The sequence below is a fragment of the Ictalurus punctatus genome, chromosome 25 (genome assembly GCF_001660625.3).
Source record: "Ictalurus punctatus breed USDA103 chromosome 25, Coco_2.0, whole genome shotgun sequence".
Taxonomy (NCBI): Eukaryota; Metazoa; Chordata; class Actinopteri; order Siluriformes; family Ictaluridae; genus Ictalurus; species Ictalurus punctatus.
Genome location: NC_030440.2, coordinates 2,680,966 through 2,700,667, shown reverse-complemented (window position 1 = coordinate 2,700,667; position 19,702 = coordinate 2,680,966). Strand labels below are relative to the sequence as shown.

Sequence of the window (19,702 nt, the reverse complement as noted above, 5' to 3'; positions counted from 1 at the left end):
TTGGAGTTTGGTGATTTGTTTACGCACAATGAAAGAAAAATGGTGCTGATTTGCATCATGTTTCATTAGGCAACAGGTGTAGTTGTGTGAAAACTAGCATACAGTTTAAGACGAAAACAACTTGGCAACCTTTTGGAAAAATTCTTGCTTATGGAGCTTTGCATGTGAATTTGTTCAAGAATGTGATCACTGGTTAACGTACACGCAACAACTGTAAAAAGCAATTTATATTAAAAGACAAACATATTTTAAGTAATGCAGATAAACGTCAAAGTATTTTGTCACCTCCTGGGTTCAACGTTGTCTTTATGATCACAAACCAGCTCATTGTTCCATCAAGGCAGCAGACACTTGTGAAAAACTCTGGCCTATTTAAATCCCATAGCTTTTTCTTGCAACTAAATGAGGTCCTCTGAGACCCCCGTCCCATTTCTGTGAGCTACAGTTTAGCCTTGCCATAGTTCCTCGTGTCCTCATTGTTCAAGTCAAGTATGAAAAGGTAGCCAATTGGGTTCCATTTAATATGCTATTCTACCAATACTTATGCTATAGTATTATGTATGCTATAAAGTGCCACAGTTGTGAGTATCAACACAATTTAAGCATGTCTTCCTACTTAAGTCTCAGCATAGTAGCAGAGGGTGTATTTTTATTTTTTTATTTTTTCATCTTCCCAATATTTCAAGGTTCAAATGGCTTCATTTCAGGTTTATTAGACTGAAATCAAAATGAAGTGCAGGACAAAGCTCAACTTGATGAGCACATGTTAACTGTAACTAATTTGCATTCTTTTTTTAAATTGTACAATGAGATTTTCATGTTGCCATTATTATTATTATTATTATTATTATTATTATTATTAACATTGTTAATTGATAATGTGTGGCCAATGTGGTACAATCACAATGAACAGGAAAATTGCATGTAGTGATATAATTGCAAACTTAATGAGTTGTTTTTGGTTTTGTTTTTACTTCCAATTATTATGCACCTTTCCTAAAGGATGTATTTGACAACATTATAATTTAGTATTACATGTGTGACACTTATTCACCAGCGATACTTCTTATTGTGGTCAGGTATCCCAAGCACATGTTTAATGTGGGCTCAGAACACCACCAGCCCCCCAAAAAAACAAAAGAAAAACAACCCTTTGGCTACATTTGGTTGAGTGAAATGATCTTAACTTAGCAGTGAGGAAAATTACGTAGTTTTGCCAGTTTCGGGGTTTCGATTCCTACTGTGGCCCTGTGTGTGTGGCGTTTGCATGTTCTCTCCGTGCTGCGGGGGTTTCCTCCGGGTACTCCGGTTTCCTCCCCCAGTCCAAACACATGCATGGTAGGCTGATTGGCGTGTCTAAAGTGTCCGTAGTGTATGAATGGGTGTGTGAGTGTGTATGTGATTGTACCCTTCGATGGATTGGCACCCTGTCCAGGGTGTACCCCGCCTTGTGCCCGATGCTCCCTGGGATAGACTCCAGGTTCCCCATGACCCTGAAAATGAGTAAGTGGTATAGAAGATGGATGGATGCCTTTTAATGAGAATCCAAAACCTTAACTGTTGTTTGAAATGTTTATTATTATTATTATTATTATTATTATTATTTGCTATATTATTTGGCAGCTACAGTTTAAGTTGCCATCTCTATAGTTACACGGTGGATGCTGCTGGTTAGCTGTAGAAATACATTAAAATGGACAGTTGTGTCCCCTGTACAGCCACATGGATAGTAAAGCAGAAAAGAGTGTATTATCACAATGTCACTAAACCCTAAACAAATGATTTAAACAAAACAAAACAAAAAAGGGTTTTTTTTTCTGCAGTAAAACATGCACTATTCTCTGAAAGCTATGTGGAGAAATATTTTTCTATAATAATAAAAATCAGCAAAATACCATTTTGAAAACAGAAATATTTTCAGTTCAGTACATATGAAGTAACATAGCGCTAAATAAAGCTCTATATTACTTCTATCACCTCCAAAATGTATTACACCTGCGTCCTGGAAACTTTTTATGTGGATCCGGCACCTCTCCAGCTGGATCTTTAAAGTCTCATACATCAATATTATCAAAAGAAATAGTTTTAGTTTTTAATTCACCAACTGTGAAATAGAATAACAATTTTAAAAAATGTAAAAACTGCAATAAAAATGCTAATCTTATACTACCGGTGCTGAAATATTGCTAATCGCCAATCGATAGCCTCTTTCACATAATGTAATCGTTTCAAGTTCAAAGTTCACCTGAATTCATTGTCACAAAACGAAGCCTACAGTTACACAGCCTGCGCAGTTACCATTGACTGTGAGAAAGCGGAGCAAAATACTAAAAAGGCAAGGGTCCAAGAGAGCGAGCAGCAGCAGGTCACTGTTGAAGCAGTTTGGTGACCGTTCCCACAACTAGCAGTGATCACGCTAGCCTGTTTGTGGGAGGTTTTTAGAAGCGTTTACGAGGCTAATCGTTGTCAACCTGCGCATGGCGTTGAAAGTGAGATCGACTGCCTGAATTAAATAGAGTTAACAGTCCACGTACAGTCATTCGGATTTTTACGGAATACAGGTACACAAATAGACATAAAGTTCCAGAAGGACTGAGGCAGTTGTTGGTTATTATGAATACCATACCAATCTCCAGAGGAGCGTGAGTGAGGCTTGTCCAAAATCAATCTCATTTGTAGCTCGCAGCGTACATACCTTCTCATCTCACCATCTCGTCTCTGATGTTTTGGAACATTGTGGGTCCACCGCTTACAGAGTTCAATCCTGAGTTTATTGTAATAGTTTATTGTAAGTAGGCCTACTGTATGAAACGTAGCTTTGTTTACGAAGTGCTTTGGGCAAGTGTGTTTTGTTGCTAACTAAGGTGACTGCACATAAATTAATAGAAAGTGCCATCCTTAAATGTTTCCATTTGTACCAGTGTGATCAATTACATAGGCCTACCTCTCAGCGCTGAATATCGTTGGCTACGTGAGATTCTAGAAGCACTTTTAAATGTTTGTAAGTTCAGGGACCGGGACCTTTCGCATAACGCCTGATCTGCCGGATCACTACCCTCTTACTGTTCTGGGACCTATAAGTATAACGATATATACACTTATACTTTTCCATAGCAAAACTTTTCAATATGCTACATTTTCCTTAACAATATATTATTAAGTCAGTAGTTATACTAGTAATAGTTCGGACTATTCAATTTCTCGCCATCATTTCATTTCATTTCAAGTACTTTGGAAGTTGCTTTCAGTAACGTGAGTATAAAATTAAAGAGTATATTAAAGTTTATCACATTATATCACAGATCACACAGAATAATGAAAAAAGGACCGATGCAAACGCTCACATCATACGTTCAATTCCTCTATGAGTCTGTGATGATAAAACATTTTATTTTTGGAGATGAAATTTGTGTGATAGATTAGTGTGAACATGGTTATGAGTTAACAGAACTTTTAATTCATTCATTCATCTTCAGTCAGTCCCTCTAGGATTTTGCGATTGCAGACATTAATGTAAAATCAAGCAAACACCACAATATTCAGAGGAGCTTGCCATTTTTCAAAAGTACCACAGACTTTCCACAGATTTGAGCCAAGTAATGTGATGTCATCACAACTCGCATTCATTCAAAGCATTTTTGGCTGCAATAATCAAACAAAAATAATAATTAAAAAAAACTGCAAAATCCTGTATGGACTGTTCAGTAACTGCCTCAAGCTGACCTGGGTTTCGGTGGATCCGGAGCCTTTACTTGAAATACTGGTAAAGCAGGTACAAAGCAGGAATACACCCATGACAGGACAGTCATTATAGGAGTAGCATAAGATATAATATACTGTATGTAACATAACATATTAGGAAACAGTTCAGCCCTGTGAAATCTAGAATCAGATGGTAACTACCGTCCTTCTTCGGAACTTAGATGGACATTGAACCCTTTGAGACCCAAAGAGCACTTTGTTATGAACCAGGAGGTCTACTCTTTAAAGCAAGTGAACATCTTAGAATGTAGCAGCAAATGTGTCTCCATTGATATACTGCAGTCTTAACACCGTGGCAAAGTGAAATCCCTTTTGGGCTTGCCCTGTCCCTTTTCCCCTTGGCATATTCACTCACTGACCACTTTAATAGGAACACCTGTACACTTTCTCATCATGTGCTGTGCGGCAAGAAAATACATAACATCCTGCTGAGAGAAGTCAAGAGCTGTTACTGTTCATACATCAGAATGGGGAAAAGTGTGATCTCAGTGTCTTTGACCGTGGCGTGGTTGCTGACATCCTGGGATTGTCATGCAAAACAGTCATTAGTGTTTGCAAATAATGGTGCCTGAAAAACAAGTTTCACTTGTAGCGTCTGTTCTGCAGGTGGAGTTGGCAATCAAGCTATCATAACTCAAATAACCATTCTTTTAAACAACAGTGCATATGTATATATTTTCTACTCCTATCAGCCAAGAACAGCCCTCTGAGGATACAGTGGGCACAGGCTCACCTAAACTGGACAGTTACATGGTCTTCAACTGTCTAGTCGTAAATCTCTGTTTCTCAGGTAACATCAAAGATCCCTGCAGATGTGTTCATTTTTTGCAATATATGAATCAATAAATGCAAAAATGAAACTTAATTGAAACTCTTAAATGTTGAATCTAAAAGGTTTGGTGAAACATATTATAAATGTAAAATGCTCATTGCTGTGTATCTAGTCTATCTGAAAAAAAGACACGACAGACTCGGGCTCCCTTGACGATCCAGACAGGTATGTTAGTATAATTCATTTTAAACTCTTCTGGCAGAAAAGAGGAAGTACTCAGGGCTCCTGGGTAGAGATGGGCTAAATTACAGAGACAGCATTTGCACAGAGCTCAGAAAGGACTTGGGGAAACTAGATCCTGGCTAGTTGGCCTAGGAAAGTCAATAGCAATGTCAGTTAGACAATTTGTGGTGTGAACACTTGTATTAAGAAAAGTGTAGATGGTAGTAGTTATATCATACACTTTCTGTCAAACTGTCAATCGAAGTAGTGTGTTTGATAATTTATGGCCCCTCTCTTTCCCTGACTGACAGGTCTGTAGGTACACTTTAATTTATGACAGGTCTGGGGGGTAATCCTATCCACTGTATCAGTGGGTCAATCTGGCTAATTTGTGTCTGGTAGTGGTGGAGAGGGGTGTGTGGGGGGAATAGTCCCCCTCCCAACAAAAGGTGTTTATGTTAATGAGTTTGGTTTTTTGGTTTGGGTGAAATACGTCTGAAAAGAAATAATGTTTTAATATGGGCATGTGTTTGTGTTACTGTGTGTGGGGTTATTTCGTTTGTGTAAACACATTGTTAGAAAAGCATTATGATTGAAATGTGTACATATATGAGTAGAATATTTGTTTTGTGAAATAAATGAAAACAAATGTTGATTATGTTTAGGGAGGCTGGTCTGCCTTTGAATAAAAAGGTTTATGAGGTAAAGCGTTTAAAAAAAAAAAAAGATTCTGTTTAAAAGAATCGCGTGAATTACATACCTTCTAAAACATAAACCTTTAGGAACTAAAAAGATTAAAAGAGTTGTTTAAAAAGAAATCCGTATTACATGCCTTCCAAAAAAAAACACACATAAAACCTTTAGGAGGTAAAAATGTTTAAAAAGTATAACGCGTATTACATGACTTCTAAACAAAGATCCTTACGAGGTAAACATGTTAAAGTGCTGGCTAAAAGAATCTCCGTAATGTTTTAAACTAGGAGATAAGTTGTTGTTGTTTTTCCAGAGGTGCATTCCATTCGCTGTGTGAAGCGTTAATGAAAGTTAAACCGAACCCACCTCACTCTCTCGCTAAACCCCGCCCACACATAAGTGTTTTCAGACACGCCTCTCTCTCTCTCTCTCTCTCTCTCTCTAAACACGCCCATACAAGTGTTTTCATCATAGACAGTACGTTTTGTCAAGCTGTCAATCGTAGAGGTAGAAGTAGTAGGGCTAATTTATGGTTTGTGTTTTTCCTGACCGACAGTTCTGTAGGTACACCTAATTTATGACCAGTAGTGGTGGGGGTAACCCTATCCACTGTATCAGTGGGTCATTTTGGCACCTGTATGTCTGGGTTGTGTCCTTCCTTTCCTGGGAGTGTGTGTTTTGTGTATTGTGGGGGATCTCCCCCAACAAATGTGTTTATGATAATGACACTGTTGTGAAACGTGTTTCTCCCTGAATTAATCACACACAATGTATATATGTATACCTTTTTCTGGTATAAGAGAATGTTTCTTTCTGAAATTACTTTTGTGGTATTGTTTTATTTTGAAGCTTAAGGATGGTTTAGGTGAAATATGTCTGAAAAGAATATCAATGTTTAATATGGGCGTGTGTTTTTGTTACTGTGTGGGGTTATTTAATTTGTGTAAACACATTGTTAGAAAAGCATGATCAGAGGTACAGCAAATTTCCCCAATGATTTATGCACAACACTTGTGCAAAGTAATCAGTCTTTCCACCCACATCATAAACCAGAGAAGTCAGTACCTTACAAATCATACAGAGCGGCAGGAGGAAAATATGGAACCTGGAGCATCACCCCTGATAATTCACAGCACGCATACTGGAAATGGTTTGTGTGCAGATTCCAGAAAGACCTGGAGAAGCACTATAAATAAACATTTCAGGGTTATGGTGAGATCCCCTGGGAATGGAGAAAGTTCACTAAAGAACGGGCTATTGACAGTTTAGATGATTATATCTGATGGATTACTCTTCTAAACATAAATAAAGATCAGCCTGTATTAGTGACAACAGAAATGATAAATATTAGGAAACTTTCATTAGATTATATTTAGAATAATCACTATACACACACACTGTTAACCTTTTCTCTCTTTTTTTCCAATTTCATGACATTTTTCAATTAAGGTGTTCTTGTTTACAGTTCAAGGCTGTAATAATAAACATTACAACATATTTTATGTCTTTGTGCTTCAATATTTAAGAAGTGTCTCATTTGTCTATGGAGGAACATGTTAAGTTTCTACGTAGAACTCTTACAGGAAGCTAAGAACTCAAAAACTTTATTAAAAACTAAACACCCAAAACTGTATACGGTACCATAACGAAGACGGCGTTGCGCGGGGACGTAGTGACGTGTGCTGTTAATCGATCTATGTTCTATGACATGTAAAACGGGAACATGAGAGCAATATTCTAAAAGTGACTCATGTAAACACCTTAATCACAATAGTATACGTCTTATTCAGAATAAGGTCGATAATTTGATTACTGCTGTCCGTGTAAACGTAGTCTGTGTCCAGGAAATGTTTGGGGACCATTTGGGAGTACCGATTGATTATACACCCACATAGCCACCCCTAGTTGTTTATAGGTAGCAACCATTGCTGAGAAATTGAAAATAAAAATAAATGGTAAATCATTATTTAGCAGCATATTTCAAATGACAAAAAATGAACAGATGTCTAAAAGCAGCTGTTGAACTACAACAATAAATGTTTGTGTAAAACAACTGGGGTTTTTTTGTTTGTTTGTTTGTTTGTTTGTTTGTTTGTTTGTTTTCTGTTTTGCTTTTTTACAAATTGAGACAAATTGTTTATCTTTTGTTCAAAGTTGGTTCTAGTAAACCTTGAGATAAATGTGTTCCAGTCTGAGTCAAGTAACCTGATGAAATTTTTGGCCTTCTGTCTTGCCTCAATGTCTTTGTTCATGAGACTCTTACCTATCATAGTCTTGCTGACTTTCTTGAGGGTGTATCCAGCAGTCCAACAAGGTTTTTTTTCTGTTCAATAGCTGCCTTTAGACTTGCCATTATCTATAAATTTGGACTAAAGTTTTGAATTCCCTTATCACACATTCTTGTCTATGGTAATCATACATACTACAGATGTGGTTGTTGGAGAGCAGCAGTTTAATTTTTTCAAGACATGTACTTGGGTAAAACCAAATTGAACGTACTGAACAGAATTAGGCAGTTCCATTTTAGTCTGAAAAGTACAGGAGTAAAATTTGTGCATTTTCTTGCAAAGAAATTCAGGGCAAATAGACAATATGACCATGATCCAACTCTTTGGCACTAATTTAACTCATAGTGCAAAAATATTAGCATATCTGTAACAAAGGAACTTAAAAGGCCATGATGCCATCTCTGTAGTGCAAATGAACACATTTGGTGCAAAGTTTTAAAATTACAGCAACTTTCCATTGCATAAAAACTGAAAAGGCCACTATGAGAATATGCATCAAAAATGAAAAGAAAAATTTTAATATTTAGCAGTACATTTTAGCTCTTAACATTAGCACTTTTGCTGTCAGAACATTAACATTTAGTATGTCAGAACAAGAGCTAATTTTACCTCTATTGTTCTAATATTTGCTCTGCCTGAGTACTTTGTTTTTCTTAGTCTGTATAGAATTGGATATGAATTTTTTTACATCCGTCCATGATCTTTTTTTTAGGTTTGGTTCAGATGCAAGACATCAATCACACTCTTTTTTGACTGGTATCCTACTGAGAGTCAAGTATTTGCTCAAGTACCGCCTCTTTTTCTTCTTCACTCCATGTTTTTTTTTTTTCTTGTTTTGTGGTGGATCATTATTTGGATCTGCAGAAATAAAGCATACAACTGTTTAAGTAAGTCCAGGTGTCAGACAGATTTAAACAGAACACACAGCACATAGTCATAATACAAAATAAGTCCTGTGTCATATTGACACGAAAATACATAATAATATAATCAAGGATAGCAATTGATCAGCTTATTCAAAGAGGTAATTAAATGAATACAAGGTAATTAAATGATTACCTTCATCATAGGTATTTGATAGCAGTTCATAATATAAGAGGGTACATGATATAAGAGAATTTCCTTTCACCAAGTCTCTTGAAACTATAATTAACTGACAAAAGTACAAAGAAAATATATTCAGTGTTTTCGCTGACCAACTTAATTGTGTTTTGTAAATATAAACAAATTTAGAATTTAATGATTTCAACACACTCAAAAAAGTTGGGAAAGCTAAATAAGACTGAAAAGTTGATAGAATATTTCTTTTCTTTGTACTCTTGTCAGTTAATTTAAGTTTGAAGAGATTTGACAAATCAGATTTTTGTTTTTATTGCATTCTAGAGAAAAATCCAAATTTTTACGGAAATTCGGTTAGTATGTAGTTAATATGTGTGGTTACTGGAATTTTATGGTTTAAAAAAGTTCAGTATGCAAACTATAATTTGTATTGACTTGGTTTCCCTGATAGCTCTTGGCTAATGTGACACCAAGGCATAGAATACACAGCTCTAGCTACAGAACAAGTGCAAAAACACAAATTTTTACCACAGATCAGCTTACTCTGGCTAAAAAAAGATGACTCGCCCATTCTGAACACATATAAGATGTAATGTCCTGTATAAAATATAATTCCAGATTGATCTATATTCAAATTTAGACCTATTGAGGCATTAAATGAGCAAAATGTAATTTCAGGGGAAAAAGTTTTTAGGACCCATAGAGCATAAGGGCACATCAGAGCATTAAAACATACCTCTAAATGTGGATTCTGGGGAAGCTGTATTCTTTTTTGTTCTTCTGTCCTTTTCTCTGTCATCTATAAAATATTGAATTAGAAACAATCTAGTTTAAAATAGCAGTTTGCTGAATTAGAATCACTAAAAATATCTTTAATAGGAACACCTGTACACCTCACATTTATACAGTTATCCAATTGTTAATCACATGGCAGCAGCACAGTGCATAAAATCATGCAGATACAGTTCAAGAGCTTCAGTTAATGTTCACATCAAACACCAGAATGAGTTAAAAAGCGTCATCTCTGTGACTTTAACCATAGCATGGTTGTTGGTACCAAATTGTCTGATTTGAGTATTTCAGAATCTAGAGTTCACACAGAATCGTGTGGAAAACAAAAAACATTGCGTAAGCAACAGTTCTGTTGGTGGAAACGCCGTGTTGATGAGAGAGGTCAGAGGAAAATGACCAGAAAAGCATCTCAGCTTGTCCAGAACCTGAAACATTGAGGTGGATGAACTACAACAACAGTAGACTACATCAGGTTCCACACCTGTCAGACAAGAACAGGAATCTGAGGCTATCAGGGGCACAGACTCACCCAAACTGGACAATTGAAGATTAGAGAAAAAATCACTGGTCTTTTTCCTTTCTTCAACTGCGCAGTTTGGGGGGGGTCTGTGCCCCCAACAGCCTCAGACTCCTGTTCTTGTCTGACAGGTGTGGAACCTGATGTAGTCTACTGCTGATGTAGCTCATCCACCTCAATGTTTGATGTGTTGTGCATTATGAGATGCTTTTCTGCTCCCAACAGTTGTAAACAGTCATTGAGTTACTACAGATTTCCTGTCAGCTCAAACCAGTCTGCTCATTCTCCTCTGATCTCTCTCATCAACATGGTGTTTCAGCATGTAGGCCCTCTGCTGACAGGATGTTTTTTGGTTTTCGCACCATTCTGTGTAAACTCTAGAGACTGCCATGTGTGAAAATCCCATGAGATCAGCAGTTTCTGAAAAACTCAAACCAGACCAGCACCAACAAACATGCCATGGTTAAAGTCACAGAAATCAGACTTTTCTCCATTCTGGTGTTTGATATGAACATTAACTGTAACTCTTGACCTGTATCTGCATAATTTTATGCACTGTGCTGCTGGCACTGATTAGATAACTGCATACATGAACAGGTGTTGCTATTTAAGTGGACAATGATTGTATATTATAAGCTGACTGTGTATAAGAAACTATTCCAGGCCCTTTTAATGAATGATAAACAGACAAAATTATTTTACAACATACCATTATCTGACTCACTATCTGGAACAGGGGAAGTACAGTGGTGGTGGCGTCCTCGCTTTTTTTGCACACTTGACCCTAACTGCGCCTCTGGAATACAAAGAGACATTTCATCATTTGCAAATGTACAAATGTTAAATAGGAGGTTTAAAACTGCATGCTGCGACTACAATTCCTAACATACCACTGTCAACATCTGCATCATTTCCACTTTTCCACTACCAGTAGGTACAGCATCATTGGGCCCAGCCATACAGCTGAGGTCTAATTATTGTAAGACAGCATAAGAAACAATAACTGCACTGATGTCAGTCATCATACATTTGATGATTTTACATAAAAAATTTTGGAGATCATGTTTGATCATTGTTAAAACATACCATTCTCTTCAACATCGCTTTATTCCTGGGATTCTGGTGCTAATCTGCTATCCATGGTGAAGAGATGCAAATCTTTATAATTTAACTGCTGTCGGATTTTAGTATTTAACAAGGTGTCCATTTCCAATGAGTGCTTAAGACCAGGATTTTTATTTTTTTTTTTTTAAACTCCAGTCTTTGAAGCCAACCATCCTGTAGACTTTCAGGTTTTTGCTACTCCTAACATATCAGTTCCAGCTTATGGGCTCATTATCAAACATTAGAGAGAGGAATAGTTGGTATATATTGTAACCTTATTTTTGACAGGTCTAGGTCAAAGGTCCAAAAGATACATATTATTACTCTCTATGTAGAGGTCAAAGGTCAATATCATTATCAATCGTATTTATTGTGTCAGGTCCAGGTCAAAAAAGGTCATCACCAACAAATAATCGACATCTCAATATTGATAAAAATAATCGGGATTATCATTTTAGCCATAATCGTGCAGCCTTAGAACACTCTGCAGCCTACAACAAAAAAGTGCATCGACAAGAGTGTAAAAAAGTGGATGGACCCACAACTAATGAATAATTGTCCTAGGCATATGCGTACTTCTTTAACGGCCCTTCTTACATCTTTCTCTGACACTTTAAAATGCTTCCACACTGCCAACATGTTTACTGCAATTAAAGCTTTGTGCGGCTCATTCTGGTTGCTAGGCTATTTGGTCGCGTCATCAAACACGTCATTGTTCGTTCAAATTTATTCAGCCTTTTCACTTATTCGGCCGAACACCGAAAATGCTTTTTTTTTGCTATTTTAATTTTTAAAGTACAGTTTCTCCTTTGAATGGAGTTTGCTTAATGCCCTGTTCATAGGAATTAATTGATGCATGGCTTCACTGGAAGTCGGTGAGTGTGTGGAAGGGTGGGTTTGACTGAAACTGAAAATTAATTTCATACACATTAGTGCAAATCCACTGATTATTATTTTATATAAAAAGAAGGACAATCTCCTCCCATCCCATGTAAAATCCAGCTGTTTTGTATCATTTTCATGTTAAAGTCCATCACTGACTAATTTTGGATTGTTTAACTGGATAATTGTTTGGATTCAATTTTAATCTTATTAATGTGCAAATACCATGAAATACTAAATTAAATCAGAGAACTTCATTCTTTTGTCATAGTTGATTTAGCTGCAAAGCAAACCCATTAGTATACAAAGAGGTGAATGCTAGCAGTGTTGTTTCTCACCATTTCCTAGAGAGGGAGAGTGGCACAGGTTTCTGAAAACTGACTGGAGACCATGAGAGACATTTATTTGTCAGTTGCTAAATTCATCGGCCTACCTCAAAAAAAAGATGACTGAGACGAATCCCACTTTTCTCTCAAGAGAACGAGAGAAGAGGTAAGCTAAGCTAACTTGTTTTTAAACTTAGAATGTTTAAATTTTGATGTAATTTGGTTGGAGTTTAATTGGAAAAAGCCATGCTTCTTATTACATGCTTTCTCTGTAGCCTAGTCATTTCTGTCACTGGAGTCATTTCTGCTCATCTTAACATCCCACAAGCAGTAGATCTAAGCAGCTGTATTACTTTAGCGTGTAAACTATCTTCAAAAATCACAGGGTTTTTTCTCAGTCAATCCTATACGACAGGATACTGTTATGACACAGAACATCTTAGTTCTCTCATTCACAAACGCTATGTAGTAAATGTAAGCGCTCAACTCTGCTTTTCTTTAATACAACATCATATTGAATTTTTATCTAAATTTAGCATTTTAATTGAAGACATATCTTTTCAGACTGTAGTTTTGCATAAATTTGTTACGCCACGGCGAATTCGCAGCCACCGTGCCGGCGCGGACTACATATCCCAGCTACACCCACACTCAAGTTCGCCAGAATACAGAGTGCAAACACCTGTGCACCGCCCAAGGTTATATAAGACCTTGGTAACAACAACGTGGCACGAAGTAACACTAAGGTTTTCTCAAACGCTTGCAAGTTACCACGCTCACTACTTCTAGTTGGATTTATAAGGGTTAAGAACTTCAGCCTCGTTGACGACTACGATTCACGGATAACGATTTGTATTATGTTGTTTGCATCAGATTGTGCGCTTTGCGCTTCGCTCTCCTGTCTGTCAGTGCTCGGCCCGCACTTGCCTCCCACCTGGTAACATAACAGTTTACTTCGCCTATCATGGAGGCAGCGGGCGGCCTGGATTGGGCACATGTTAGTCAGGAACAAGGTCAATTTCCGATAAGCGCGCAACGCGAACAGATTGAACGCCTCACGAAACAACTGGAGCGTCTCCAAGGGGCAACCCGTGGCCCCCGCTGCTGCCGGCTTTCTTCCCGCTTCTCCCCGCACGCATGCTCTAACTGCGCACGCAGCACTCACACCAGCCCCACCGGTGGTGCACTACCCGCCCATGCCGACACCAGAGCGCTAAGCAGGCGAGCCCGAATGATGTAAGGGTTTCATGCTGCAGTGCAATTTATTCTTTGAAAACAATCCGGAGATGCCAGAGGCGCGCCAGTTGGCACACTTCATCGAGCTACTCTCCGGATGCGCCCTGGAGTGGACCACGGTAGAGTGGGCGCGAGGTGTGGTCAGACCCTCGCTCATGGAGTTCCTCGCGCGCTTCCAACGCGATCATTCGATCATTCCCCAGACGGCTGGGAGACTGGGCACGAGCTCCTCACGATTGCCCAGGGCCCCCGCGGCGTGGTGGATTATGCCCTGGAGCCACCATCACGTTCCTGGGGTATGTCATCAGTCCGGAGGGGGTCGCCATGGACCAAAGCAAGGTGAGGGCGGTGGTGGAGTGGCCCACACCCCGAACTGTCAAGGAGCTGCAGTGCTTCCTGGGCTTACTTTTATCGGTGGTTCATCCGTGATTTAAAGATCGCACAGCCCCTGATATCCTGCCTTAAGGGGAAACCTCGGTGCCTCGTCTGGTCCGCTCAGGCCCAGGGAGCCCTGGACGGACTGAAATGGACGTTTACCAACACAATTGTCATAATGAATTGTTGGGGAAAGTTGGGACGGGGCAACAAAATCCTGGAAAAGTATGTGTTGCTGGAGGAACATTTTGCAACTAATTAGGTTAATTGGCAACAGATCAGTAACATGATTGGGTATAAAAAGAGTATTATTTTCCTCAAATCATTCACAATGTTTAATGTGATTATCTCCTTTTGTTTGTTTTTTAAATTAGATAATGACTACAATTACAGTTAAACTCACAGTGAACCTTGAAACCCTGTCGTAATGTTGCAATGTTTTCAATAGAATTAAAACTAACAAATTACAAAACTTTACAATTACAAAAAAAAAATTATCAGAGGGCTCCAATAAACAGATAAATTACAAGCGTTTTTCCCCCCAGCAACAGTACTAATGCTTTTGTTTCTCAGAAATATATAAAAAAAAGTTTGAAAACATTCCTGAAAGTTCCACAGGATTTCAAGATAATAAAATTACGTTCTACAAATTGATATATGTTGTAAAAATGCCATCCTTTTCCTTAAACACGAGACTGGATACTAAGCAAGGAACTGAAACAGGACATGAAACCAAGACTACGTTATGGACAGTCATAAATATTAAACAATTGGTACCCTGTCCAGGGGGTACCCTGTTTTTTGATATGGCTCTCAATATAGTCTTCCATCTTTTTTTTAATTTCCTTCTGATCATAGACTCCTCCAGAGATGGTGGTCTGATCAGACAAACTCTCTTCTTCTTTCAGTAGGTTGCTGATAGCCTCGGTCTCCGCACAGTTACCAGGTTTATTTGAATGTTCTGTGTGATCACACAGAGAATAAAGCTGATTACAAGTCTTGCAAGGTGGTTTCAGCTTCTCCAGGTCCTCCATTGCATACGCTCTACACGTTACAGTATCTGGAAGTTTAATACTATGTATTTCTCCAGCGCTGTCTGGAAACATAGACATCACGGCCGAGGCAACTTTCGGATGCCAAACTCTCATACAGGATACAGCAGTCATGAATTTTTTTGCAATGGAATTTCCACAAGAGAGAGACCCTCCATAATATCGGGACCCACTGACCTCACAGATTCCTATTACGGTGGAAATCAAAGTGTAACGTCCACCAGATTTTTTGCAACCTTTTAATATTTCTGACAGCTTTTCCTTTACACTGTCTTCTTCTTTATGGCCGTAGCATTTTGTGAGCTGGGAGAAAAGAGTAAACATTACAAACTGCACTGAAATACTGAGGGAAATAAAAGTATAATTTTATCATGTTTCACTAACCAGTTCCAGGAAGAAGGAGAACGGTGTCCGGATAGCCACGTGGGTTTTGTAATTCATGAATACATTTGGGAAATTTTCCTTCACTGTGCCTAATAATTCTATTTGATTAAAGAGGGCTTTTTCACGGTACTTTGAATGTGTTCTTCCTAAGAATAGGATGCTGTGCAGAATCTTGAGGAAAAAGTAAAGACTATTATATGAGACAAGTAAAGATCAAAAACTTCTTCAGAACAGAGGAGTTTCCGCTTCTTCTTTTTTTGCCGTAACAATTTTTTTTATTGATTCTCAGACACTTTTCAGAATACAATACAAAATCAACATTTTTACCCCGATAACAAGGTTGCCATTTATCAAAAAAAATTTGTCAGTACAACCCCTCATCGTACAGCTTATTTTCTCGAGTTTTAAAAAAAAACATCACGTCCTTTAGCCACTGGGAGATAGATGAATATTTAGCAGACTTCCATTGCTACAGTAGGGAACATGTTGCTATAAGGAATGTGAAAGCGATAACATCCTTTTTTATTGAGCTCAATGGAACTGAGACATCAGGAATCCCAAATACAGCAATCAATGGACAACGTTTTAAATCTACCCAGAGAATAGTGGACATGATGGTAAAGAAACCGGACCAAAAACCATGGAGATCAGGGCAGAAGAAAAACATATGGCCAAGATGACAGGGAGAGCCATGACACTTATCACACCTGTCCACTACATCCGGATATATTACAGAAAGTCTCGACTTGGACAGATGGACTCAGTTTAAAACTGGATAAGTCCAAGACGAGCACAAGAAGTGGTAGACTGTATCCTCCCTATAGCATGTTCCCGTATATTCCCGTGTAGCAATATTTCGTACTGGGAACAGAGCAAACCGATCAACGAGGAACTTGCTCGGCTCGATCGCCTTATAACGCAACAAGAGCTGCTGCAGCAAGCCGGCCAATGCGCCACGTCGCCACCCGTGCAATTTACCCTGTCCCCGTGGCCGGAGAACTACGCCATGCAACGCAGCCGGCAGAGCCACTCAAACTCCTGGGGCTTGCCACTGCAGGGGAGTTATACAACGTCATGTAGCCAGCAAAGCTACCCAAACTCCTGGGGCTTCCCAGGGCAGGGGAGTTATACTGTACGACGCCATACAGCCAGCAAATTTACCCGAACTCCTGGAGCTTCCCACTGCAGGGGAATTGCACCACGGGGCCCAGTCTAGAGGTGAAGGCTGGTCCAGAACTTTTTTTTTTGGGGGGGCAACGACAACAGCAGAGGTCTCAGCTGTGGAGCTCCGGCCTGAGGTTAACATGGCGACCTCAGAGCTACAGCTTGAGGCCTACGGGGAGGTCTCAGCTGTGGAGCTCCCGCCTGAGGTCAACATAGGGACCTCAGAGCTACAGCTTGAGGCCTACGGGGAGGTCTCGGCGGTGGAGCTCCTGCCGGCCGAAGAAGCCGTCCCGCTGCCCTGCACAGCCGGAGAGGTCGTCCCGCCACCCTGCACAGCTGAGTAAGCTATCCTGCTCTCCAGCCCAGCTGAGGAGGTCGTCCCACTGCCCTGCACAGCCGAGGAAGCCGTCCTGCTGTCCAGCCTAGCTGAGGAGGTCAACCCGCTGCCCTGAACAGCCGAGGAAGCTGTCTTGCTGTCCAGCCCAGCGGAGGAGGCTGTCCCACTGTCCAGCCCAGCTGAGATGCCCCCCCACTGTGCTGCCCGGCTGTCCTCAGCTCCAGCCCTGCCAAGGACAGCGCCCTGCGTCCCAGTGCCGCCCTGTTCGGTGCCCAGCGTTCCAGTGCCGCCGGGGGCGGTGCCCTGACGTTCAACCCCAGTGGAGGTGTTGCTCCGCCCATCTGCTGCCCAACGGAGGCTGCTTCATTTTCCGTGGCAGCATGAGACAGCTCGCACAGGGGCCCGCCGTTGGAGGGGGGTTTTTGGCGCTCCGGGAGAGGCGCCTTTGGAGGGGGGTTCTGTTACACCACAGCCAGCAGATGGCACTGTGGTACGGCTCCTGACTGGTCACGTGACTTTGTTTTGGTTTGCTCGCTTCCTGCTTGAGCATTTGGTTTAGTTTAAGTGTCTTTAATTTGCCCCAGGTGTCCATGGTTTTGGTTTGATTATGTTCACTATTTAAACCCCTCGGTTACTGAGCACACTGGCACCCTGTCCAGGGTGTACCCCGCCTTGTGCCCGATGCTCCCTGGGATTGACTCCAGGTTTCCCCGTGACCCTGAAGAAGGAGTAAGCAGTACATGATGGATGGATGGATGGATGGATGGTTACTGAGCACTTCGCTCAGTATTATAGGTTAGATAGGTGATATAGTTTGTATCGTTTGTTTCCATGCCTTGATTCCTGCTCTCGATTCATGCCACGATTCCAGTTTCTCGTTTTCCTGTGAGGATTGCATTTTCTTTGGTTATTGAGTTACGTGTATAATAAAGACTTTGATCTGCACCTGCATCCGCTTTCAGTCCCGATCCATAACACACACGTTAAATGGCTATTTAACAATTACATTCAGTCCCACATTACTAAGAGTATTGTTTTCCGTTTGTTTGCACCCTCCCCAAAATTTTTAGCACCAGCCGCCACTGATCAAAAGTGTGATGTGTTATTCTTAATAAATAAAAATGTAATTATTTGTAAATTGCTGTGATGGTAATAAACTCCGTGGTAGTTACACTAACTCTTCTTCAGCTGGAAATGGAAATGAAATGGGTATATATTGGCTGAATGGCTGAATATTATTACAAAGGGCTGGTGTGAGTGCAGGTTTTCATTCCAACTGAGCAGGAGCCACACCTGATTCCACCTGTTTAATCAGTAGATCTTGGTTTTCCATAGAATCAGGTGTGGCTTCTGCTTGGTTAGAATGAAAACCTGCACCACACCGGCCCTTTCCAGATAAGATTGGACACTCCTGCTCTAGTTTATTTCCAGTTCTCAAAGCTTAATCACACTAAACACTGAGATTAAAAGCCCCATTACACCAGTATGTTAAAGCAGTTCCACTCACCTGATCCAGTATCTGCTTCACATCCATCGGTGGGTCAGCGCCAAAACATTCAGAGACTATTTCAGTGGCTTTGTTGAAGAGGATGAATGCATTGTGTGCAAAATAGGTTTTGCTCTCAAACCCAAGCCCCCTGTTGTAAGTACACAGAGAAATGAAAGTTTTCTGCTCAAACATGAGAGCTATGCAAAAACAGTAAAAGCAGGTTTACAGGAAGTCACTGAGAAACACAAAATCAACACGAGCTCACAGTCTTTACATTTTTAATATCAATTAATTTCTTAAACTAAAGAAAGTGAAAGTAGCTCACTTTTCATCTTTGGTTTTCTTTTCTTTTCCAGCACTCTATTAAAAGAAATACAAAACACACGTTACAAAATTGCAAGGCTAAAAAAGAGAAAATGAGAGCAGTGTTACTGCAGCCATCTCGGAGGAAGATAAGCGACAGCTCTGCAGTGCAACTCAGTTTATTGTGAAAATGAAACCGTAAAGGAGTGGCCTGTTCCTGTGTGGGTCTGAGCTACGTGTGTGTGTAGGAAAAGAATAAAGAATCAGTGGGAAGTGCTGATCACTGACAGCTACCACATGATCCTGTATTCTCTGATATCTGAATGCCCAACAGGTTGCTTTATCTGCAATGGCTGATCGACTTTGGGAGTGCCATGGAGATGTCCAGAAACAGATAAGAAAAGTCAGAAGAATACAAAAAACTTTAAGAACTAAAATGTATGTAGAGGATATTGATGATAACCCACTTCTTGAAAAACCACTTACTGACCCACATAAACAGGATCTAAGCCAAGCTCTAGCGTACATGTCAACTGAATGAATAGAAAGTGTTCAAATAACCAAGATGCTGTATTGCTTTGCTTACATGAGAGATATGAAAGGTACAAAGTGCTGAAAAGCCTTGTTTTCTTACATGCTATAGCTGACATACGACTGATTAAAGGTCACTGAGGCATTATGAAGCCACAGCTGGACTCAGTATTATATTTTGGGTTACGCCAACATCCTGTGCTTTTGGACAGCCCATAACCTGTCAATGTTTAACTTGTTGCCAAGGATACCAAAGATTCTGACATTAAGGATCCGACGTGTCTGGGCGATACTAAGTATATTGCATGTGAAATTTTTTGTTCTTTGCCAAGATTTTCGTGGTGAAGATCTACATCATAGTTATTGTTAATGACCGTATTGATAATTGTTATCCTGTTTGAAACTATTCTTTAA

At 39.8% G+C, this 19,702-nt stretch overlaps 1 long non-coding RNA gene across 1 annotated transcript; it reads right to left on the bottom strand.

Moving 5' to 3' along the window:
- Positions 1–7,961: 7,961 nt before the first annotated feature.
- Positions 7,962–18,919, bottom strand: LOC108257565 (uncharacterized). Its single transcript, XR_008393470.1, has 5 exons — positions 18,780–18,919; positions 18,473–18,602; positions 10,815–10,901; positions 9,533–9,595; positions 7,962–8,595 (listed from the first exon to the last, which is right to left on the bottom strand). It is a non-coding gene; the product is annotated as an uncharacterized LOC108257565 (long non-coding RNA).
- Between the last annotated feature and the right edge of the window lie 783 nt (positions 18,920–19,702).